Here is a 26,658-nt window from a genome sequence, read left to right as displayed (position 1 = left end):
AAGCAACCGCCTTGTAGACGTATATCGTCTATAGGGCGGTTGTTAACTGGTTAAAGGGGTTGTAAAGGTTCGTCTTTTATTTTCTAAATTGGTTCCTTTAAGCTAGTGCATTGTTGGTTCACTTACCTTTTCCTTCCATTTCCCTTGTTTAAATGTTTTTTTTCCTTTGTCTGAATTTCTAACTTCCTGTTTCTCCTCAGTAAGCTTTCCACCATCATCCGAGCGGTGGAAAGTCATTTAAAACAGCTTACTGAACACCTTACTGAGGAGAAACAGGAAGTGAGAAATTCAGACAAAGGAAAAAAAACATTTAAACAAGGGAAATTGAAGGAAAAGGTAAGTGAACCAACAATGCATTAGCTTAAAGGAACCTATTTAGAAAATAAAAAACGAACCTTTACAACCCCTTTAAGGGGGCCTTGCTTTGGCAGGACCCCTGAAGAATGGGGTCTATCTGGTTTGGCCAGGTGGACGAGCGTCCCAGTTCCTGTCAGGAGTCTTGTGCCCCGGGGGATCAGGGCTAAATTTATTTTCTCTTTGGAAGAGGACTGAGTGTACACCCTATACTCGCTTCTTCTAGTGTTAGTTTTAAGTAAGTGCACTGCAGAATTTAAAAATAATAAAAGCAGTTCATAATTTTTCTGTGGGCTCTTTACTGTGAAACAAAGGGTTGCAGGAATAGGGTTTGTTAGTAGTCTACTTAGGGGATTTAAGGGTGCAGAATGCAAGTGGTAATAATTTGGGGATGTTGCTGAGTGAAAGTATGGCAGAGACAGAGAGAAGGGTGGAAAAGAAGCATTATAATAGTGCTCGGGGCTTAGGTGGCTTGTACTTAATGTGTTTGTTTTAGTGCTCTATAATGTATGTGAACTTGCTATGAGAAAGCTGATACTTTCATTGTGCTGGGTGGAGTAAAAGTGGCATTTCCAGAAGCGATATATAGTAAATTCAACTGCAAGATCACAAGAGATTTAGAAGGGTACAGTTAATCCAGCTGTGAGCCTAACATTATACCATGGAAAGTTTGTCAGTAACAACAGTAAGTGTGACTTGCTGCCAAGATGTAGCTGAAAGATGGTCATAAAAGTTGTGATTCAAGATTTCAAAAACATAATCAGTGAGGTGTTACTGCTAATAACTTCAAGGCACGAACGAGAAAGCCAGACTGTTTTGCTTAAGCTACAGTACCTGTCCATTCATACACATGAAAAACTTGGGAAGGCGATCAGAAACAGACATTAAATAGGGACATTTTGAACCCTGTGGTATGTAGCACCTTTGCCTTTTATTAGTGAAGCATTCAAGAGAACATTGGATAGACCTACAATTAAAGCAGAAAACAATTAAAAAGGGATGTTCTGCCAACCTTTATGTAATTTTTCTCTGTTTTATTGATTTTCATGGGGTTATTATTGATCAGTTATATGCTAAATTCTAGTGGAGGTTTTGAGCAACTACAATTTTATTATTATGTAATTTTATATTGTCTCTCTCACATCCCTTCCTGTTTAGTGCTAGCTAGTTTAGTCCTAGCTTTACCCTCCCCATTTCTTCCATTTTTCCTCAGTCAGTGTTATATTTTTCACAGAGGCAAGGCTTAGGAAAGTCATTGTCTTACACTTTAAAAGACTGGAAACACATCATCTGTACTGCAACTAGCTCAAGTAAAATTATGTTGCATTCAAATTATGTATCTTATTGAACGGTTAATCTGCCTATGGATGGTGCCAAGTCAGCAGGTGAACATGCTGTCTGGACAGACTGGGCCAGATTCAGAAAGATCAGTGGATCTTTCTGCTGGCGTAACGTATCTCATTTACGTTACGTCGCCACAAGTTTTTCAGGCAAGTGCTTTATTCACAAAGCAGTCTGCGCTGTGCTCTTGCAGTCATATTTACAGGACGGCCACTCTTGGGAGAGTAGCAGCAGTGCTGAACTTTCTCCATTTATAGACAATTTGTCTTACTGTGGACTGACAAACAGCAAGGCTTTTGTAGATACTTTTATAACCCTTTCCAGCTTTATGCATGTCAACAATTCTTAATTGTAGGTCTTCTGAGAGCTCTTTTGTGCGAGGCATCATTCCCATCAGGCAATGCTTCTTGTGAAAAGCAAACCCAGAACTGGTATGTGTTTTTTATAGGGCAGGGCAGCTGTAACCAACACCTCCAATCTCATCTCATTGATTGGACTCCAGTTGGCTGACACCTCACTCCAATTAGCTTGTGGAGATGTTATTATTCTAGGGGTTCACATACTTTTTCCACCTGCACTGTGAATGTTTACATGGTGTGTTCAATAAAAACATGGTAACATTTAATTCTTTGTGTGTTATTAGTTTAAGCAGACTGTGATTGTCTATTGTTGTGACTTGGATGAAGATCAGATCACATTTTATGACCAATTTGTGCAAAAATCCATATCTTTCCAAAAGGGTTCACATACTTTTTATTGCAACTGTATAGTGGTGTGAACTACATGAGGGCTGTCATATCACACTCATTATTCTATTATTGTCAAACACTATGTAGCGCTACCCTCGTGAGAACTGCTGATATAATCTATACTCCACTGGTTGCCCAGACTCTGCAAATCCTCCGTCACCTTTGACATCCTGGGTTCAGTCATTTTTACAAACTGCCACCAATAATAAGAAACTTACACAATGCCAGTGAAACAGTGCAAGTTTGTTTACTGTGATAAAAGGAGACACATAAGAGTGTAAAATATAACACTGTACATTGCAAAGGTATTTTTATATGAACAATAAAGCGCTGTTTCCAAGAACTATTTGCAATGGGTAAGCTTTTGGCAGTAAAGAGAAATGCAAAGCATACAAAATGACACAAATTGTGCCAAACACCATTTCCATCACAGTAACTTATGTGAGCAGAAGGGTAGGGAACTGAAACTTTATTTACTATGTCGGGTTCACTCCCCTCTGTTTCCTCAACCCACAGGACATTACCATAATGACATGTACATGTCAGTACAACATGACAAACATTATGCAAACTGTTGTGTTTAAATTGGGTGGCTCCTTTAAATAGAGTTCCAGAGAAAATGAGAGCAGACCCTTTGTGCTAAAAACAACTCTAGTCACTTGAACAAATAAAGAGGAGGGTAAAAGGGTTGAAGTGTTACTCCTTGGAATCTGGCAAATCTTTAGCCTTGAAGTATTAAGAATAGGTTAATAATTCTTGATGATAGGGTATAGCAAATTTGGCTGATCTGTGGTGCCTTAATTTTACTTCACAATCTTCCCAGTGGCGGAAGTATAGGGGGCATGCCCCGTCCGTCAAAACTCGCAGGGTGCATTGCTCCAAATGACGTCGCAAGTTTTGTTTTCGACGTGAACGTAAATGGCGTCCAGCCCCATTCACGGACGACTTACGCAAACGACGTAAAGTTTTCAAAATTATACGAGGGAACGACGGCCATACTTAACATTGAGTACGCCACCAGATAGCAGCTTTAACTATACGCCGGAAAAAGCCGAACGGAAACGACGTAAAAGAATGCAACGGCCGCTCGTACGTTCGTGGATCGTCGGAAATAGCTAATTTGCATACTCGACGCGGATTACGACGGGAACGCCACCTAGTGGATGTTGAAAAATTGCATCTAAGATCCGAAGGCGTACGCCTGTCGGATCTAACCCAGATGCCGTCGTATCTTGTTTTGAGGATTCAAAACAAAGACACGACACAGGAATTTTGAAATTACGCCGGCGCATCACTAGATACGCCGGCGTACTTTCTTTGTGGATCTACCCCATAATGTTTACCCGACACAGCCAATGACAGATCACTGGACCGGCCCACTGCCATGTGATTGCTGTGGCCAACTGCAGATCACTTGACAATTGTACACAATGAAAGGCTTTGAATCATGCCATTTATTGTGTACTATTGTGATAAACTCTGTGATTGGTCACAGCGATTACATGGTACAGACAACAGGGCCAATCACAAACCATCTGTACCATGTGATTAGTTGTGGCTATTCACAGCTAATCACAATAGTAAACACTGAATGAAGAGTTTTCATCCAGAAAAACAGTTGATTATAACTGTAAAGTTCACAGTTATAAGAAATCACAGTGTTTAAAAAAAAAAAAAAAAAGTTACAATCTTGATCACCTTCCCAGAGTAGTTCAGTGGTACTACATTGCTCTGGTCACTGTATGCAAATTAAAGCCTTAGAGGTATGGCAAGTTATTTGAAGTTGTGATTTCTTGTCACAATTTTTTGGAAAATGTTACATACTGTCACCAGTTAATGTCCTTGATCACCACCACACCCGTTATATGATGATGCTGTACTGCATTGGTGACAGTATGTAACATTTTCCAAAAAATTGTGACAAAAAATTACAACTTCAAATAACTCGCCATGCCTCTAAGGCTTTAATTTGCTTTAACATGTGAATGTGACTGACTCTCAATGGAGCCGGTTCATACATGTCCAGAACGGCCATGGTGCAGCTTTGAAAAGGTCCTGTGTGTTTTCGGGTCCGGTTCGGGTGCAAATTCATGCAAAAACCCACCGGACTCTGGGCTGCAAACCGCAGCTGGACATGCGTGAACCCACAACTTTTTGGCCGGAATGAGCAAAGGTACGTTTGGAGAAGAAAGGGCACAGAATTTAAAGAACCTCTGTCCAACTGTTAAGCATGGGGGTGGATCAATCATGCTTTGGGGTTGTATTGCAGCCAGTGGCACAGGGAACATTTCACGAGTAGAAGGAAAAATGGATTCAATAAAATTTCAGCAAATTTTGGATGGTAACTTGATGCCATCTGTGAAAAAGCTGAAGTTAAAGAGAGAGTTTTGAAAGTGTAAATGATGGAAATAAAATCTAACTTTTTTTGACATATTATAAGAATGTCTAATCTGTAATTTGATGCCTTTTGGAGATTTTTTCCATCTTTGCTTGGCTTCGTTATGCACGTTAATACAAATTTTTACCTGGGGTGCCAAAACTTTCGATCCCCACTGTACCTTGGACTGTCTACTTTCCAAAAAGGGGTCATTTGGGGGATGGATGTACTGTCCTGGTAGTTTTGGGCCTTGAGAAATGAGAGGCCGTCAGTACATCAGGATTGATCAATTTTAGGATATACAACAGAGTTTATGGACTCTATAACTTTCCTACAGACAAAATAATATACAATGATTTGGGGTTTTTTTTTAGCAACAAAAAAAAAATGTTGCCTAAATTTATGGAGAACGATTATCCAAGATTATACCAACATTTTCTGACTTTCCTTTAGCAATTTTGTTTTTAAAAACAGTGGTGATTAAAGGGTCACTAAAGGATTTTTTTTTTTTTTTAGCTAAATAGCTTCCTTTACCTTACTGCAGTCCTGGTTTCATGTCCTCATTGTTCATTTTTGCTTTGATGTTGCTGTAATTCCTCTCTGTTCTGGACACTTCCTGGTTGTCTGTTTCCTGATCACCACAGTACTGGGAGATTTCTCTCTGTGGTGACTAATCAAGGAAGTGTGATTACTGTGTGTAAAACGAAACTGGATTGGTGCTGAGGAGTTTTAGACAAAGTTTCACTGCCCTCTATTGGCTCACTGCCCTCTATTGGCTCTCTGTACATCAGAGAACCAGGAAACAACAGCAAAAACTAAACTAAACTGCAGGCACATTATATGATTGGTTTTTATCTATTTTTAATCATTTTTAAAAGGAATCAGTTAACTATTATGTCTCTATACCCTGTAAACAGTCATTTCAGCAAAAAACATTTTTTCCTTTAGTGATCCTTTAAGGTAATAGAGGAATTTGCAATAGCACTTGACAGAACATGGAAACAACGTTGTGTCATCCTAGGAATTTGCACTGCAGTAAACAGTGTGTGAATATTTGAAGTGTAACTCAATAGTTCTCACTCTCAGTGATGCAGTAATGGAAGAAAGGCTGACAAGATGTGGGCGGTGTCGGGAATTCCACCTATTCCTCATCACTAATCTCCCACTCATCACCTCTCCACCTTACACACAAAGGCTCATCCCTCTCATCTTGTATTCATGCAGCTGTGAAGTAATGTGACCTCTGTGTACCAGGGTGAAAATTGGAGCTAGCATCAGCTACAACTATCAAACACTAGATGGCAAAAGCCACCTTTTTTTCAGTGTCAGGAATAGAGAAGATTGCTGCCCATTATCTGTTGAGTCCCATAAAAACAACCAGTATTTACCCATGAATGGCAGGTGGTGAGAAATTTGCCCATCCTCACATGATTCCTTCTGAAACCTGAGATCAGTCACAATATAGGCCCTGCAATGACCGTGACATACAAGAGTGAGTTGATTTTTCAACACAGCCTAAAAATTGGCAAGCAGTACTCCTAAATCGGTCACATATTTAATTTATTCAAAGGGTTTTGCGGTACATAGGTCAATTCAGGCAGCAAAAATAAAAACAGTTTTGTAGCACATACAGCGGATAAAATAAGTATTGAACACGTCACCATTTTTCTAGGTAAATATATTTCCAAAGGTGCTAGGGACATGAAAATTTCACCACGTCGATAACAACACATGTAATCCACACTTACAAAGAAACCATAAGGCCTGGTTCACACTGGTACGATTTGAGATGCGATTTGAGATGTCAAATCACATCTCAAATCGGCGGCATTTGCCGGCAATTGTCGTCAATGGCACCGTCCTAATTGGTGCGGCGCTGCACCGATTTCAAAAAGTAGTTCCTGTACTACTTTTTGCGATTTTGGGCCGCCATTTACATTGACCTGCACAGATGTCTCTGAAATCGTGGCCGAAATCACTGATCCGCCCCGTGTGAAAGAGCCCTTACAGGTACGTTAAGAAATTAAGTTATGTGCAATAAAATGGAATGACACAGAGAAAAAGTATTAAACACATGAAGAAAGGGAGGTGCAAAATGGCATGGAAAGCCAAGACACCAGTTGAAATCCATCAGTAACTGGAAAGCAATTCTGCCCCTTGTCAGTGAAAAATTAATATCAGCTAGTTTAGTCTCAACTGATGGCCTATAAAAAGTTGTCTCATTACCAGGGTGCCACACAAGAAACATCTCATGATGGGTTAGAGCCTGTTTTTTATTTCTCAGTTTAGGCCGATACGTATTCTTCTACCTATTTTTGTTAAAAAAAAAATCGCAATAAGCGTTTATCGATTGGTTTGCGCAAAATGTATAGCGTTTACAAAATAGGGGATAGTTTCATTGCATTTTTATTAATATTTTTTTTTCTACTACTAATGGCGACGATCAGCGATTTTTTTCGTGACTGCGACATTATGGCGGACACATTGGACAATTTTGACACATTTTTGGGATCATTGTCATTTTCACAGCAAAAAGTGCTATAAAAATGCACTGTTACTGTGAAAATGACAATTGCAGCTTAGGAGTTAACCACTAGGGGGCACTGTAGGGGTTAAGTGTGACCTCATATGTGTTTCTAACTTTAGGGGGGCAGGGCTGGACGTGTGACCTCAGTGATCGTCTTTCCCTATATGAGGGAACAGACGATCACTGCCACTGCCACAATGAAGGACTGGGAAGGTGTGTTTACACACACACACACACCTCTCCCCGTTCTTCAGCTCCGGTGACCGATCGCGGGACACCGGCGGCGATCGGGTCCGCGGATCCCACGGCGCAGTCACTGAGCTTCGGACCGGGTCAGAAGCGTGCTGCCGGTGGCTCGCTCGCGACCCCACGGCTGGGCCCTAAAGAGACACGTACAGGTGCGTGCTTGTGCCCAGCCGTGCCATTCTGCCTACGTATATTGTCGGAAGGGGGTCCTTAAGTGGTTAATTTCACCATAAACCGACCACAACCAGGTGCTCCTTGCTAAATTTCTAACAGAGTGAAAAGAATTATCAGAAGAGTTGTCCAAGAGAAAGACCTGGAATTTGCAGGTACAATTGTTTCAAAGAAAACAATAAGTAATGCACTCAACCGCCATGGCCTGTATGCATGCTCACCACGCAAGACTCCATTGCTGAAGAAAAAGCATGTTGATGCTTGTTTAAAGTGTGCGTCACAACATTTAGACAGGCCTGTGAAATATTGGGAGAATATACCCTGGTCAAATGAGACATAATTTTAAGTCTTTGGATGCCATAATACACAATGTTTGAAGGTCAAATGGCACTGCACATGACTACAAAACACCATACCAACCGTGAAGTTTGTGTCAGATCACCTGCGGGACCAAGTGACTAGGAGTGCACCACGGAGGTTGTGGACCCAACAGCTGACTGCTGAGGGTCGATGCCGCTGAGAAGCAGCTACACAGGGTCGAAGCCACGGTCCTGGACAGGGAGCTAGAACATAAGATTGCCCAAGGCATGGAGGCTAAGAGCCAGCAGGTTTTCACCAGGGCCTCTGATGGTGAGAATGGACTTGGCTGCAGCTGACTCCAGGTCCCGGCCCCCAGGGTCTCCCAGGTCATGCTTATGGCTGGCTCTGGTGGATGGAGAGGAAGCAGCAGTGTAGGGCAACAAGGAATAGTCAGGAGGACAAGCCAAAGGTTGGGGGAACAAGCAGACAGGGATAGTCAGGACAACAAGCCAAAGTCGGTACATGGGAATAAAAGGCGGAGCACAGGGCTCGGGCAAGGCTGGCTTACAGTGCCCAGGGTAGAATAGTGTTTCCTGCTAGAGGCTGAGGTGGAGCCATGCTGAGGGAAGATTACTTAACCACTTAAGATCCGGACCAAAATGCAGGTAAAAGACCAGGCCCCTTTTTGCGATTCGGCACTGCGTCGCTTTAACTGACAATTGCGCGGTCGTGCGACGTGGCTCCCAAACAAAATTGGCGTCCTTTTTTTCCCACAAATAGAGCTTTCTTTTAGTGGTATTTGATCACCTCTGCGGTTTTTATTTTTTGTGCTATAAACAAAAATAGAGCGACAATTTTGAAAAAAAATTCAATATTTTTTACTTTTTGCTATAATAAATATCCCCCAAAAATATATAACTTTTTTCCCTCAGTTTAGGCCGATACATATTCTTCTACCTATTTTTGGTAAAATAAGCGTTTATCGGTTGGTTTGCGCAAAATTTATAGCGTTTACAAAATAGGGGATAGTTTTATTGCATTTTTATTAATTTTTTTTTTTTACTACTAATGGCGGCAATCAGCGATTTTTTTCGTGACTGCGACATTATGGCGGACACTTCAGACAATTTTTACACATTTTTGGGACCATTGTCATTTTCACAGCAAAAAATGCATTTAAAATGCATTGTTTATTGTGAAAATGACAGTTGCAGTTTGGGAGTTAACCACAGGGGGGCGCTGATGGGGTTATGTGTGACCTGAAGTGCGTTTACAACTGAAGGGGGGGTGGGGGCTGTCGGTGTGACGTCATCGATTGTGTCCCCCTATAAAGGGGATGACATGATCGATGCTGCCGCCACAGTGAAGAACGGGGAAGCCGTGTTTACACACGGCTCTCCCCGTTCTTCAGCTTCGGGGACCGATTACGGGACTCCAGCAGCGATCGGGTCTGCGAGTCCCGCGGTCCCGGTCACTAGTACAGGATGTACCTGTACGCGGATGTGCCCAGCCGTGCCATTCTGCCGATGTATATGTGCAGGAGGCGGTCCTTAAGTGGTTAAACACACAGGTGTGAGAGCACGCGCCCTAAAGCTGATACACAGACCAGAGAGGTAAGCAGACAGGGCATGACACATTACTGCAAATTCATGACAGTTTGGTGTTGGGCTGTTTTTCATGGTGTTGGGCTGTTTTTCATTATATGGTACTGGTACTTCATATCACTGAAGGAAAGATGATGGGAAAATGTTCCAAAACATTCCTAATAAAATCTGCTGCCCTCTACCAGGATGATGAAGATGAAACAAGGGTGGACTTTTTAGCAAGACAATGATCCCAAACACAAAGCCAAGGAAACTCTTAATTGGTCTCAAAGAAAGAAAATAAAGCTGCTAGAATAACCCAGCCAATCACCTGACTTGAATCCAATAGAAAATCTATAGAAAGAACTAAAGATCAGAGTTCATGGGGGGGCGTGGCTTGCAGCCGATGGAGTAGGACGCTCTGAGCTCTAGCTCCGCCGGGTATCCTGTAATAGATCCTGACTTACTCATCCTACACTACCGCAAACTTCACTACCTAGCTTCCCGAGGCCCGGAGGGGATCGCGATCCTGCGGAGAACCGGTGGCAGCACACAAATATGTCCCGGAGGGGGAAAGACTTCTCGGCCGCGGCAGACCATGCTGCACAAGATGGCGCCCGCTCCACGCGCTCAGCGAAAGAGGCAGCTATACGGCTCTTTACCAAGCCCGGGGCTAAGGATATCCCTCCTCGGTCTGACCTTTCATCCTCAGACCGATCGGAACGTGAGGAGATGGAGGCCTCAGGGCTGGTCTGGTCCGACGACACCGCGGACGCCGCCACGTGGGACGCAGTGAGTACACAGGCCCCCCTCCCTACAACCGCTGAGGAGCCGGGTCCGTCTGGGCCTGCGGCGGAACCGACTCTGAGAGATGTATTGTCAGCAGTTACATCCTGCAAAGTGGCCATCACTGCCTTGACCACAGAAATTAAGGGGGTGAAGCTGGAGGTCAATTTGCTCAGGCACGATATGCAAAAGCTTCGTGACCGCACCGCTGACCTGGAGGGGAGGATGAGCAATGTGGAGGATGATGTGGCGCCATTGTTGAGGGAAGTGCATCATTTACAATCTCACTCCTCTGGTCACACTGCCCGTTTAGAGGACATGGAAAACAGACTAAGAAGGAATAATATAAGGGCAGTGGGGATCCCAGAAAAAGCGGAAGGGAAGAACCCAGTGGCCTTCATAGAAAGCTGGCTGTCGGATACGTTTGGGGAGCAAGCCTTTTCAAAAATGTTTGCTGTGGAAAGGGCTCACAGAGTCCCAGCTAGGCCTCCTAGGCCTGGTGCACCCCCGCGCCCATTCCTCTTTAAGCTCCTGAATTTCAGGGATCGCGATGCTATTTTGCAATATGCCAGAACCAAGGGTGACCTTATGAAAATTGATAATGCCAGGATATCCTTTTATCCGGATTTCTCTGCGGAGGTGCAACGTCGACGGGCACAGTTCACTGATGTTAAAAGGCGCCTCAGAAAATATGAGGTGATATACGCTATGCTCTACCCTGCTAAATTACGTGTTGTTGCTAACAACGAAACCCATTTTTTTGAGAATCCCGCCACTGCATCCGCCTGGCTAGACAGAATGGAGCACTCGTTAAGAGGGGCGCCCCCTCCTGTGCACTAAGCTTCATCTACCTCACCATGGTTGTCAAGAGTTTTTCCTGTTTATGGTCAAGATACGGGGGGTTTTTAAATCTGTATACGGATTTGCTTTATGTTCCTGTAAAGGCGGATGGATGGAACTCTGGAAGAAGCTGTTTGGTTGCGTCCTGATGTGAAGAGCACAGATGCAAGTTCCTTCGATCGTTGTGTTGTATCGAGACGTTGGGGCCCCCCCAGTTCCCCACTTGTCCTGCGAGGATCAGTTCTTGCAGCAAAGATGTATTCTGTTTTTGCTGCTCTTTTTTGTTTCCCCTATTTTTTATATTTTTTTTTCAGTTTTTTTGTCCCTTTTTGATTTTGTTTTTTTTTCAGCCTTTTGCCGATATCTTCTTGCGAAACTGAAACACAGTATGCCTGCTACCTGTCATTTCTATGGACTTCTACACGTGATGACTGGGGTTGGTATGTACTTACTTACCTGTACTGAAGTGTATACTAGCTGCTGGACTGGACATAAGACTTTGTGGCACGTACGGAGGATGCCTCTGAGCCTCGGGCCATATATTACATTGTTACAATACATGTATTTGACACGCCCCATACTCAATAATGCTATTATTTTAGATTATGGCATCTGTATTGAATTTTGTCTCTTGGAATGTGCGTGGGCTGAGTGACGGAGTGAAGAGAGTAGCTCTGTTTACTGCTTTAAAGAAACATGCGGCGGCGGTTGTTTGCCTGCAGGAAACTCACCTGCAGCCGGACACCCTAGCTGCTCTTAAAAGAGGCTCCTACCAAATCCAGTTTCACTCCACTCATACTGCATATTCCAGAGGTGTTAGCATTTTAATTGCCAATACTACTCCCTTTGTGTTGATACAGTCAGTTATTGATGATCAGGGTCGATATGTGTTTTTGCTCTGTAAGGTAATGGGGGTTTGTTGTATCATTGCTAATATATACATACCCCCTCCATACACGCCCGAGTGCTTAGTTAAGCTTTCTCAGTTTATGGCCCTGCATTCTAATGTTCCACTATGGGTACTGGGCGACTTCAATAATGTGCTCAACAGGTGTCTAGATAGATTCTCGCCCCGGACGGTGAGTGGGGCTGTTATGGGGGGTATGACTCCATTTGCTAAATTGATCAATGAGTTGGGCCTACGGGACATTTGGAGGGAGAGGAATCCTGAGGTACGGGTGTACTCATGTTACTCAGCCACCTACCATTGCCTGTCACGTATTGACCTCTGCTTGGGGAATGTAGGGGCACAAGATAAGACAGATTCAGTTCTGTATGTCCCCAGGAACATCTCAGACCATTCCCCCTTGGTAATAGGTGTCAGGTTTACCCAACAAACACAATCTAGATTGTGGAAAGTAAATCCATTTTGGTATGAACTATTCCCCGCCCCTGACCCGATTTCTGGCGAAATCTCCGATTTCCTCTCAGTCAATAAAGACACCGCTAACCTCACGGTGGTATGGGACGCCCTGAAGGCTCACATGAGGGGGCTTATTATCAGACAGATATCCAATATTAAGACTAAAACCAAGGAATGGGAAAATACAGTTATGAATATGGCTGGAGAAGCAGAAATACAATACATTCAAGACCCCTCAGATATTACAGAAAGGAAGTGGTTGGAGGCCCAAACGTTATATCAACAAGTCACATTAAATGCAGCCGAAAACAAACGTTTTTTTATCCAACAAACCTATTTTAATGAGGGGGAGAATACAGGGCACCTTCTGGCGGTGATTGCAAGAGCACAGCAGGGTAAAACACACATAGCCGCCATCCAAACGCCACTTGGGGACACAGTCTGTGATCAGGCTCATGTTGCCTCGGTGTTTACAGACTTCTTTAAAGAGGTATATACATCCAAAGTGGATCCCACCGAGGAAGCGGTCTCCAGTTTTCTGGACCAATGTACCTTACCTAAGGCCTCGGCCCAGGAAGTGTTGATGCTGAACGCTCCACTTAAATTAGAGGAACTGTCACTGGCTGTGTCACAAATGGCAAACAGTAAAGCACCTGGTGCGGATGGGTTACCCGTAGAAACATATAAAAGGTATGGAGGAACGCTATTACCAGGGCTGTTAGAGGTACTCAATGAATCCTTTAAGATGGGTCGATTACCGACCTCTATGGGAGAAGCTGTGGTGGTGGTACTTCCTAAGCCAGGCAAGGACCCTTTGCAACCTGACTCGTACAGGCCTATATCGTTATTAAACTCAGATGTTAAAATTCTGGCACGAGTTCTGGCAACAAGGCTCTCCACGGTGATAGCTAGGCTGGTCCATGTGGACCAGTCAGGCTTTATCCCTGCTCGCTCCACGGCACTGAACATTAGGAGACTCTTCCTGAACCTGCAGTTGCCGGTGGAGAATCCGGGGCATAGGGCGGTTCTCTCGCTCGACGCTGCCAAAGCTTTCGACAGCGTCGAGTGGAGATATCTCTGGTCGGTGTTGAATAGATTTGGCCTGGGGGAGGACTTTATCAAATGGATAAAACTTTTGTATGCAGCCCCGTCAGCGAGAATTAGGATAAATGACGAAATGTCGGAGGCCTTCCCTTTGTTCCGGGGCACTAGGCAGGGGTGTCCTTTGTCGCCCCTGCTTTTTGCCCTAGCGTTGGAACCCTTGGCCGCTAGAATACGCACGTCCCCCGACATAGTGGGGTTTCGGCGCAGGCATGGAGAGACCAGACTGTCCTTGTATGCGGACGATGCACTGCTCTATTTGGGGGACACGGAGGGGTCCCTGCTTGCCGTGATGCAACTCATTGAGCGTTTTGGGGATCTGTCTGGCTTTGCCATTAACTGGCATAAGTCGGTGCTCCTCCCACTCGATGACTTGCCTTCGGAATTACCGGGGATAGCGTCCAGAATTCAAATAGTAGACTCCTTTAAATACCTAGGAATTACAGTGACTAAAGACCCAACAGACTATGTGTCCCTAAATCTTAAACCTTTACTGCATAAATTTAAAACTAAATGTTCTGCCTGGTGTAAGTTACACCTGACAGTAACAGGACGGGTAAACCTGATTAAGATGGTCTGGGCCCCACAGTTGTTGTATATCTTGCATAATGCCCCGGTGTGGATCCCAAAATGTTGGTTCCAACGCATAGACTCCCAATTCCGATCCCTTATCTGGAACAATCGGGTGGCCAGAATAAAACTCCTCACTTTACAATACCCTAAGGATCAGGGAGGAATGGCGGTTCCCCATGCTCAGACGTATTTCTATGCTGCCCAATTACAGCACTTTGCAGGTTGGAACCAGCCAGCAGTGACGGACCCTTCAAGGGCCTTGCTCATTGACCCGACCACTTCATACTCTGCGATGTCTCACATGGAGATGGGTTTCCCTGGGGCCCCGGATACGTGCCCTACGATTTGCCTCTTAAAGAAAGTGTGGAATGCTGTTAGGAGAAGGATGGGGATCACGGGCTTCCTACCTAGTACGCCCATTTGGCGGAACAGATTTTATACCGAGTTAGTTAAAATTCAGGACTGCTCCAGATGGGAGGCAGCGGGCATTCAATACTTAAGTCAAATCTTTGATGGGGCGGCCCTGAAATCATTTGAAAGGTTGAAGGAGGAGTTCCCCTTATTGGTCGGGTCACAATATCAATACATTAGGCTGGCACATGCGATTAGATCCCAGGGTCATTGTTCCATGTTGCGACGGGAAGAGTCTCGTTTCTTAGGCTCAGTCTTTGATGACACTGAGAAAAAGGGGTTTATTTCCAGGGCATACCTACAGCTACTGGCACCCATACAAGCACCTGATGTTCTTCCATGCAGAGGGAAATGGGAGAGTGACATAGGGCCCATAGATGGGGAGCAATGGGAGCAAATACTGAGTACAGGTCCTTTGGTTTCAGTCTCAGCGGCCCAAAGACTGTCACATTTGTTTATTCTTCATAGAGTCTATCGGACTCCAGTGCAATTGCATCGTTGGGGTAGGCGTGATACACCCATATGTCCCAAATGCCAGGCCCACCCGGGTGACCTCATCCACATGCTGTGGAGGTGCCCCAAGCTAGTGAGGTACTGGAACGCTGTGGTTAAGATCATTAATTCTACCTATCAGGTCCAACTGCCGGTAAGCCCACTGGTGTGTTTGCTGGGGGGTGTAGATGAGGACCTGTACCTGCCTCCTGTCTACACTGCCTTGCTTAGACTACTGTATTTGGCACGGAAGCTTATAGCGAGATACTGGTTGTCTGCCCGGGTTCCGTCGAGCCGACAGTGGATACAGGAGGTCAATAGGATCCTTATAAGGGAGAAGAACACTTATTTGCATAGAAAGGCACCACAAAAATTTGACAACATATGGCAGGGATGGCTGGGTTCCCCGGAAGTGGCCCCTCAACAGTTGGTACTTGATAGGCTGTTACTTGGTTGAGGACCTAGTTAAATGCAATGGTGGGATGGGATCATCTCTCCAGACTATTGATCGAGCAGCTAATGGGATGTATGGTCTAACAAACGTGATACCTTCGGCATCAGGCTGGGCTGGTTCCCCCCCCTTATTGTTTTTCCTTCCCATTTTTTTTTTTTTTCTTTTCTCTCCATTTTTTATTATTATTTAGTCTTTATATTTCTCTTATGTTTAATGTGCCACGAGGTGGAATACCAGAAGTATGGAAAAATCGCTTTAGTACTGTACTAAGATTATGTATTGCTTCTTGGCTTGGTGTTCAACTAAATATGTACCCTGAATGGCCTTGTTTCCTTTTGGTCACTTGTATGTACGGTACATGCCTGGTATTCTGTACTGCTACTGTTTTTCTTTTTCAAAATAAACACTTTTCTGATTAAAAAAAAAAAAAAAAAAATCAGAGTTCATAGAAGAAGCCCTAGGAACCTTCAAGATTTGAAGACCTGAGCAATGCATGCGACTAGTTTCTTTATACAGGAGGTGTCTTCAAGCTGTCAATGCTCATGTTACCAACAAAGAATTTTGGATGAAGGAATAAATAAATTTCAGTTACCATGTTCAATACTTTTCCCCTATGTTATTCCAATTTTATTACACAAAAACTTAATTTCTGAACTTATTTGTTTTGGTGTCTTTGTATGTATGGATTGCATAGGTTGTTACTGACATGTGATAAAAATTTCATGTCAATAGCATCTTGGAAAATATATGTACCTGGAAAAAATGGTGACGTGTTCAATATGTATTTTACTCGCTGCATAATCTACAGTGCAATCAAGAATAGGAAGAACACTTTAAAGGGGTTGTAAAGGTTAGTTTTTTATTTTCTAAATTGGTTCCTTTAAGCTAGTGCATTGTTGGTTCACTTACCTTTTCCTTCGATTTCCCTTCTAATTTTTTTTTTCTTTGTCTGAATTTCTCACTTCCTGTTTCTCCTCAGTAAACTTGCCCCCATCATCCAAGCGGTGGTTGGTCAGCCAGAACGGCTTACTGAACAGCTTACTGAGGAGGAACAGGAAGTGAGAAATTCAGACAAAGAAAACAAAGAAAAAAAAACATTTAGAAAATAAATCGAAGGAAAAGGTAAGTGAACCAACAATGCACTAGCTTAAAAGGAACCTATTAAGAAAATAAAAAACAAACCTTTACAACCCCTTTAACATAGCAGTACTCAAAATCAGAACCATCTCTTGTTGATGCCAGCCATACACAGTCTGATCTAACTGATAATCTAGAATTTTAAGTAATCACTAGAGCAGGACTCTCCAAACTATGCAAACAATGGGCCAGTTTATTGTCCTTCAATCTATAGGGAGGCTGAACTGTGGCCATTGAGAGTAGGTGAGGGAAAAAGAATGCCCGATCTGTGGAGTCATTTGGGGGAACTGTACCTCATCATTAGTGTAATTGGGCCCAATTGTTGGTGTCATTGGGAGGAATTGTGCCCCATTGTTGGGTGTCATTGGGAGAAATTTTACCCCTTCATTGAGGTCAGTGGGAGGAATAGTGCCCCATCCATGGTGTCATTAGGAGGAATTGTACCTCTTTATTGAGGTGATTGGGGGGAATTATGACCCATTGTTAGTTTCAGTGGATGAACTAGTGCCCCAAGGGCCAGAAAAAAAGCAAGCAAAAGGGGCGAATCTGGCCCCCCGGGCCGCATTTTGGGGACCACTGCACTAGAGTGTCAGTAGCCATGTTTGAAGGGTATTTAATGCTCAGGGCAAACAGTGGGTTATGACATTAAATTGTTTCAATATTTAATAGGAGTCACTACATTCCCCAAAACCAATATTTATGGGAATCAACAAAATCTGGTAGGTTGAATAACCGCCACTAATATTGCATTCTAGTTGGTCTCACATCATCCATTATAGTTTCCATAATGTTAGGTCCAGTAGAAAAAGTGAAAAAATTAACAATTCAATACACATGTGGCAGTCATGGGCAGTGCTTTAACCACTTCAGATCTATATTATAGCAACAAGTAAAAAAAAAAATATATATTTTTTTTAAATTGTCGCTCTTTTTTTGTTTATAGCGCAAAAAATAAAAACCGCAGAGGTGATCAAATACCACCAAAATAAAGCTCTATTTGTGGGGAAAAAAGGATGTCAATTTTGTTTGGGAGCCACGTTGCACGACCGCGCAATTGTCAGTTAAAGCGACGCAGTGCCGGAAGCTGAAATTTCGCCTGGGAACGAAGGGGGTTTATGTGCCCAGTAAGCAAGTGGTTAAAGCCTAAAATCCATACGTAAGATTTAGGCCAAGGATGGCTTTTGATTGTATTGTACCTGGCACCTTCAAAACCTGGTGACCTTTGATATACACATTTTGACTTCTCTTTATAATTTTAATAGTTGAGATTTGAATTAAGGCTTGCAGTATTGTACGGTAGAAGTGTTAAAGTGAAACTCCACTTTTATTGAGAAATAAACATTCCCCTCTGGGTTATCTTTGTCAAATGCAGGTATTTTGTGGACAAAAAAGTGTAGCGCTCTGATACAAAAAAGGTATGACAATAAAATCAAAACCGTGCGTGGTCAATATGCAACAATATGAAATGCACATGTATAAGAAGACACAAATGTCATAAACATATATGTAAATGTCCAAAATGAACCAAGTGATGAGTGGATACAAAGTTCAAAATTGAAGGGTGAGATGAAATCTTCCAAAAATAAATAAGTGAATATAAGTGAATTTCCAAATGAAGAAATATCCCGTCACCAGTGTGGATGCAGGCTTACCGGAACGTGTGGACTCTGCGAAATGTATATTTCCAGAGTCGATCAGGATTGGTATAGACTGGAAACCACGGTGTGGAGTTGCTTCAGGAAGGGGTCAGCGAATGATCTTAATACAATGACCTGGGGAGAACTGGAAGGTCTCTCGCTCAGGGAATGCAGGAGATGGTCATCCGTTATTGAAGGTCACATGTAAACGTGGAAAAGTTCAGCTTCCAGACCTATTTCAAACCAACTGATAGGAATGGTTTCATTCCCATTGGCAGTTGCCATCACAGTTCATGGCTTCAGTCGGTTCCTCGTAGCCAGTTTCTGAGACTGCGTAGGAACTGCACTGACACAGAGTCCTATTTACGCCAGGCCACGATGCTTAAACAGAGGTTTGTCGATAAAGGTTACTTAAGTGATGCACTCGATCTGGAGTTACAGAGAGTTCTCTCATTGGACAGATCATCTCTTGTTGTGGCTAAACCCAAACGGGTACAGGATGATAGTTTCAAATATGCCATGATTACATCCTATTCCACCCAACATAGACAGGTGAAGAACATCATAGACAAACATTGGGACATTCTCAGGAATGACAGTGTCCTTAGACCTGTACTCCCGGAACGAGCCAAACTAGTCTTTAGGGGTGTACCCTCGTTACAGTGTCGGATTGCGCCCAACATCATCAATCCTCCATCAAAGATTTCTTTCTTTCAGGATCTTATTGGTTTTTTTCCATGTAGGAAATGTAAGGTGTGCCTACACAATTCATTAAAGGGACGCAAAATTACACACTTTGCATCCACTGTGACCAACAAACAGTATGAGATCAAGCATTTTTGCACTTGTGAAACAAATTATATTGTTTATCTCATTACTTGTACATGCGGTAAGCAATATGTCGGCCGCACGATCTGTACTTATTCGATACGTGTGGGTGAACATATTGCTTTTATCAAAAGTGGAGATACGAACCATACGGTTCCTCGCCACTTTAGACAGTGTCATGATAGAAACCCTTCCGGTACACAATTTACAATTATAGACCGGTATATACCTCCGTGGAGAGGAGGGGCTAAGACAAGAGGCGTTTCTCAATTAGAAACATTTTGGATATATGAACTCCAATCCTATCATCCCTTCGGCTTGAATGTCGAATGGGATATTAATTCATTTATTGATAAGGCATGAACTGTTAGGTTTTCATTTCGGAGGAACTTTGTGTACAACCCCCCCCCCCCCTTTTTTTTTTTTTTTTTGTCATTCAAGACATTGCTCATTCACTTGACATTTTTTAACAATTTTTACATTCATTGTTAAATGTATAGTCGATATATTGGATTATTTTATCTGTTAACGTATGTTCTGTCCGTATTTCCAACTCACCATCTGGATGACTCACTCAGCATCGCTTTTCAGACATATTCCGATTTTTAAACATTTTTAAATATTTTTCGCAGTTTGCAGAATTTCTTCTGGAGTCCTTCATTACCTATAGATTCCACACTCTGCAACATTTATGACAGTTGATTTCTGTCACTGTCCTTTTTTAATAATAAAGGCCAGTTTTTATACATATGTCATTTATATGATTTTTTACTCATGTTTTTAGAATCTCATTCTGAATTTTTCCTTTTTTTAGGTTATTCTATTATTGACTCTTTGTCTATTAATGCACTTTGGCTTCCTGATGCATTTAGAAGTCACACTTCCAATAATTGTTTGGTGCTTCAGCCATTAAATAATCACTCGGCCACTCTGTTCGCCACTGCATTTATATTTTTTTATATATTTATTGCGTAGCATCATGTAGACCAGTCTAGAGTCATTACTTCCGGTCCATATGAAACGCACAGCGGTCACCACAGTGAGGGGTGAACCGCATACATTTGCATTTTGATCCGCCCCCCATTCTGACGTTCTCAGTCTCTATCGGCTTGCCGTTATGTGCTGCGGAACTTCCTGCTCAGTACATGCAGTCAGAACGAGGCTTGGAGCGCACGCTCTGGCGCCATTTTGCTGTAACCAGGAAGCGCCCGTTCGGAGCGCCTCCTCGTTTCTATACACCCTATCAGAATACTGTGTCAAGACGAGGCTTGGAGCGCACGCCCCGCCGCCATCTTGCCACATCCAGGAAGTGCTTGTTCTAAGCACTTCTTCACTACACACGTTCTGACTTTTTACTTTTTTCTTTTATTGTTGTTTTTTTTTTCCGCCACCCATGTGCTAATTGCACGTTCAGAATGCTATTCTAAATTCACATTCTGTTCAGATCTGATTCCCACCCGGAAGTGTTGCTGTTCTGAGTGACTCCTCCCAGATGGTGAGTTGTATGTGTTTGGGGGCTCACTATAAATTTGTCTGTTGGCCACATGAGAGGGATACCCTTTTGACAACGTGTACTCACACGAAACGCGTCAGGGATGACTCCAATGTTGCCATCATTATATTGAAGTGCGCTTTATTCTCAACTGACATGTAAGTGCAACCTTTAATTAAACTTAAACTGATTTTCTGACGGTATTACACTATGGCGTCCCCTCTTTTCTTTTCCACGTTTACATGTGACCTTCAATAACGGATGACCATCTCCTGCATTCCCTGAGCGAGAGACCTTCCAGTTCTCCCCAGGTCATTGTATTAAGATCATTCGCTGACCCCTTCCTGAAGCAACTCCACACCGTGGTTTCCAGTCTATACCAATCCTGATCGACTCTGGAAATATACCACACGTTCCGGTAAGCCTGCATCCACACTGGTGACGGGATATTTCTTCATTTGGAAATTCACTTATATTCACTTATTTATTTTTGGAAGATTTCATCTCACCCTTCAATTTTGAACTTTGTATCCACTCATCACTTGGTTCATTTTGGACATTTACATATATGTTTATGACATTTGTGTCTTCTTATACATGTGCATTTCATATTGTTGCATATTGACCACGCACGGTTTTGATTTTATTGTCATACCTTTTTTGTATCAGAGCGCTACACTTTTTTGTCCACATTCTGTTTTTTGCTTCTTGTTTTTCAGTAGCTGTGTTTAGCAGCTTGATACATGCATATTTAGCAGCGCAATAATTTACACCATATTAAATGCAGGTATTTTAACAAACTGTGTGGCAGATTCCTACCTTTTGTTATTCTGAAGAAATAGCTGTTTGTCTGTGTCCATGTTCTGAGGGACCCTGTATGGGAGTAAGTTTATAATTATCAGTCACCTGCTGAACCTGCTTCTCGGGCCTCTTGGACAAGAGCAAATGTAGCATTTGTTCTTACCAGCTTTCTGGAGAGAGAATTCTGGTGCCTCTTGTGTGGGGTGCTGGCGAGTATCCCTTCTGATGTAATTAGATAAGGTTACGTTTTTGGAACCATGGTCACTGCACCCTGTACACGCTTTTTTCACACCTGCCTCTGTCCATAACAAGGCTTAAGTATTCCAGACTTCGAACTGGTTTTAAGGCCGATTTCTCTGAATTTATGATCCATCCGAGGATGTTACAGGAATTGGCCACGTTCCTCACTAAAACCTGCAGCGATTGTTTCCCGAGAAGGAAATCATCTAAGTAGCCTGCAATCAAGATCTCCGCAAACTTAGAAGACCCAGAACTGGTGCCAAGACCTTTGTGAAAACTCGGGGGGTGGTTGCGAGCCCAAAGTGCAGAGCCACAAACTGAAAATGTTGCACCTCTATGACAAAGCGCAAAAGCATTTGATGAGGTTGAAAAATTGGCACATGCAAGTATGCATGCTTGATATCTATGGATGCCAGGAAATCTCATTCTTGGAGAGAGGCCAATACAGAGCAAACGGATTCCATCCGAAAGGTCCGCACTGAGAGATAATGGTTCAGTGCTCTTAGATCCAGAATTAGTCTTATGTCCCCATTTGGTTTTGGAACCGTGAACAGATTCAAATAAATTCCTGTACCTCTTTAAGGCAGCAGGGAGTGATTATGAAGGCCCCAGTTCCCGAAATGGTCTAGTGCTTGGATTAATAAGTCCTTTCTTGAAAGGTCCGTGGGAATGCTTGCCCTCACAAATCTTTGAGGAGGGTAGGAGTGTAACTCCAGCTTGTAGCCTTAAGACACTGTGGAGGTGACCAAGGAAAACAGGTGTACAGTATAGACACTGCAACCTTCCCACATAAACTGTGGAGATAACACACTTGTCCTGAACCAGCATTCTCCACACTCCCACCAATTGCAGAAACCTTCCCCCCACCAGCAGGAGTGGGGGCACCCCTTCACAAGGAAGGTTTGGTGCTAGTATAGTAAAACCTTGGTTTGAGAGGGTTTTGCAAGACAAGCAAAATTTTGTAACAAATTGTGACTTGATATACAAGCAATGTCTTGATATAAGAGTAACGTCATGTCATAACTAAGTATAAAAGAGAAGAGAGGCGCCTCTAAGTGTAACAATATGGTTAAATTTAAGGTACAACATTTAGAAAACGCACATGGTTGATTAGGAGGCACATCTAAGTATGCAGGCATCTGGGGTAAAGCTGTCCACTTAGACCACCCTCCTTACCGCCATCGACATCATCCCTTCCACTCTGCGCTCCGCGAACGCTTCAAGCCTCGCTGTCAGATTGCTCTACTGTAGGGTAGTCTTCCCGGGCACCATTGCAGACTGACAGCAGTGAGAGCCGGCAGTGCAGAGAATGGTCTATTTGGACAGCCTTACCCTGGATGACTGCATACTTACATGTGCCTCTTTTAATCATCAACCATGTGAGTTGCTAAATGTTTTACCTTCATTAAATGAAGGTGTGACACCGACTGCCATCTCATAGCAATCAGCTTTCTTGCCTGAAATAGGCATCTCAGAACCATGACCTGGGTGTTCTCTGGGTTCCCCCTCCTTCCACTAATCCCTGGAGACAGTACTTTGCTTCTAGCTCTGTAGAAGTTTTGAACACCCGGTAGATGATTCCTATCACCTACGTCCAGTAGCGGAACAGCTTGGGGCATCTCCAAAACATGTGGAGCATGTCTTCCTCTATATCCCCACATCTAGGACAACTTGCATCCGGCCTATGGCCAAACTCAAAAAGTTTCCATGGGGTATAGTAGGTTCTATATAATAGAAACAGATGTGACATCGATACCAGTGGGGTGAGTTCCAAAATTCTATTTCACTGTATTTCGGAGATATCGTCCACATCTATTTCCCAATTTTTCTTGTGAGCCGTGACTGATTGACCTCCCATCAGATAGTGCCTGGATAATTTGGGGTCCAACACTACTTGACAGAGCCAGCAGCATGATACCAATGATCTTTTCAGCTATCTGTAAGTCTACATTCTTCCTACTGATCATTAATGTAAGGTGCATTTTTGCCACTGACTTTTAGGCTGGATTCACACCTATGCAGTTTTAGTGCTTTTTGCATTTTGCAGATTTGCACTACAGTCCATTTAACATGGTTTCCTATGGAACACGGTCTGTTGTGCAAATATGCAAAATGCACTAAAAATGCATAGGTGTGAATCCAGCCTTGGTAAGGGTTCCCCTGAAACCTGGAAAGTTTAGGGGACTCCTCTGGGGTAAAAAAAAAAAAGTTTAAAAAGGCTGGCCTAGACACATAAAAAGTGACATTCCAGTCTTAGACGTACTTAAGAGGGCTTCTAGCCATCACAATGTTTTGGGTTCTACTTAATGTTATGAAGAATCCTTGTTATAACCCCTGATGAAAAAATAAAAAAAAATCATGTTAATATGCAGTACAGAAATCCTGTTCCAGTTATATTGTTTAATTCCAAGAAGCTTATTCTGTTGGGTTATGTTTATGTAGTGTCCTTGAGAGACTCCTGATGAGACTATTAATGCTGGGATGAGAAGAGTTGAAGACCTTCCTGTCAAAGTCAGTACAAAGAAAATATTTTAGTGAGCGAGCCATTAACATGTAAATGAATACAGTTTACTTTATTATCAAACACAGGTGCTAAATAAAGAATCAATTTGCAGTCTTCATTACTTCATTATCTATCTTTTTGACATTGTATATCCTTTGACAATGTCTGAATATGGTTTCCTTATACCACATATGTCCAGGGGCCTCATATAGATTTAGATTTAATAGAAGTGAGCACATTTTTACAGCCGACAATGCTACACTTAGCTTTCAATATGTTAACCAGAAATAATTACGTTTTGCTTAGCATTAGTGTGAATTGGGCTACAATAACAAATACAGTGGTTCTTGAAGCATTCTGTTGCTAGGTGCCATGATTTTGGGGTTGGTGTTCGAGAATTTTTATAAACTTTGAATCAATTTATATGTGAAACATTAAAAGGGTCACTAAAGGAAAACATTTTTTTTTGCTAAATAGCTTCCTTTACCTTACTGCAGTCCTGGTTTTATGTCCTCATTGTTAGTTTTTGCTTTGATGTTGCTGTAAATCCTCTCTGTTCTGGACACTTCCTGGTTGTCTGTTTCCTGATCACCACAGTACTGGGAGATTTCTCTCTGTGGCGACTAATCAAGGAGGTGTGATTACTGTGTGTAAAACGAAACTGGATTGGTGCTGAGGAGTTTGACAAAGTATCACTGCCCTCTATTGGCTCACTGCCCTCTATTGGCTCTCTGTACATCAGAGAACCAGGAAACAACAGCAAAAACGAAACTAAACTGCAGGCACATTATATGATTGGTTTTGATCTATTTTTAATCATTTTTAAAAAGGAATTAGTTAACTATTATGTCTCTATACCCTGTAAACAGTCATTTCAGCTAAAAAAAATGTTTTCCTTTAGTGACCCTTTAAGATGATGTCTGATATATACATATTATTGGGCTTCTGAACATTAGTAATCAGCCTAAATTGGTCCATCATCTTGAGACTTGATATGATTGCTATCCAAGCGACAATCCATATGTTGTTCTCTGAATCCTAAACAAATAACCCACTTTATCCCTTGATATTAAAGCCTATAAAATACTGTAACTGCCTGGATAAATTATATAACAAGAAAGAAAGCTATGATTTGCCATTATTTTTAGGTGTATCTGGAATTTGATTGGTCACAGTAGACCACTCTGTAAAGAGCACCACCACTTTCACTGTTTAAAAAATGAAATTTAAAGCCAGAATGCCCCAAACTAAGAAACCTGTTTTATATGGAGGCAATTGTTAAAACCTAAAAGTTTATTTATTTGAACAGCACAAGGGATGGTATTTACATTCAATGCATAGTGTCCCTTGTGCTGGTGGCTGCTGTCTCTCTATATATATATATACATACACACACACACACACACACACACACACACACACACACACACATGATCCTGTGCAAAGCTGACACCCTGTTGCAGTAAAACTACTACTATATAGAGTGGTCTCCAAGTGGTTAATTAGCTCTACTTTTGCAAGATACAAACTGCCTGTATTTTATTTTGAATTTGGCGCAGGTGTTGTGCCACAATGTAGAAGTGGAGCAAATTAAAATTATCTGAATTTGACGCCCAAGTCGCTGTCAGAATCAAAACTGTCACAGATGTTTTTTTAATTAGTATACTAATAATAAGAAGAATAAGGAGTTTATTATTATTTACGGTACTTATATAGCGCTGTCAATTTACACCACGCTTTACATATACATTGTACATTCACATCAGTCCCTACCCTCAAGGAGCTTGCAATCTGATGTCCCTAACTCACATACATATACTAGGGACAATTTTTAGACAGAAGCCAATTAACCTACCAGCATGTCTTTGGAGTGTGGGAGGAAACCTGAGTACCTGAAGGAAACCCACGCAAGCACAGGGAGAACATGCAAACTAGTGCATGGTTGGGATTAGAACCAGCAACCTTTTTTACTGCTAGACAAGAGTGCTACCCACTACACCACTGTGGCACCATTATTGATCCATGCTAAGCTAATTGAGTGAAAAGGAGCCTTGTACCACAGTAGTACAAGTAAATCCTGTCAAGATTGTGATTTTCTGTTAATAGTATGACACTTTATCAAAGTACATACAGTATGTTCAGATAGTACTAGTGACTCAGAGGCATCCCATGTGTGCAGCGATTCCCAACAGAGTCGATTTTTTTCCAAAACAAAATCTGTCATTAGTGCTTCCTTTCTAAAATAGTGTCCGTTAAGGCTAGAGCATTCCAAATGATCTTCTACAATATTTTCCGTTTTCTAAGTATTCCCCAGCAGATACTACTAAAGCTTACTGGTATCTCAAAGGTTTT

The sequence above is a fragment of the Rana temporaria genome, chromosome 8, assembly GCF_905171775.1.
Source record: "Rana temporaria chromosome 8, aRanTem1.1, whole genome shotgun sequence".
Classification (NCBI taxonomy): Eukaryota; Metazoa; Chordata; class Amphibia; order Anura; family Ranidae; genus Rana; species Rana temporaria.
Note: the sequence above shows the minus strand (reverse complement) of the source record.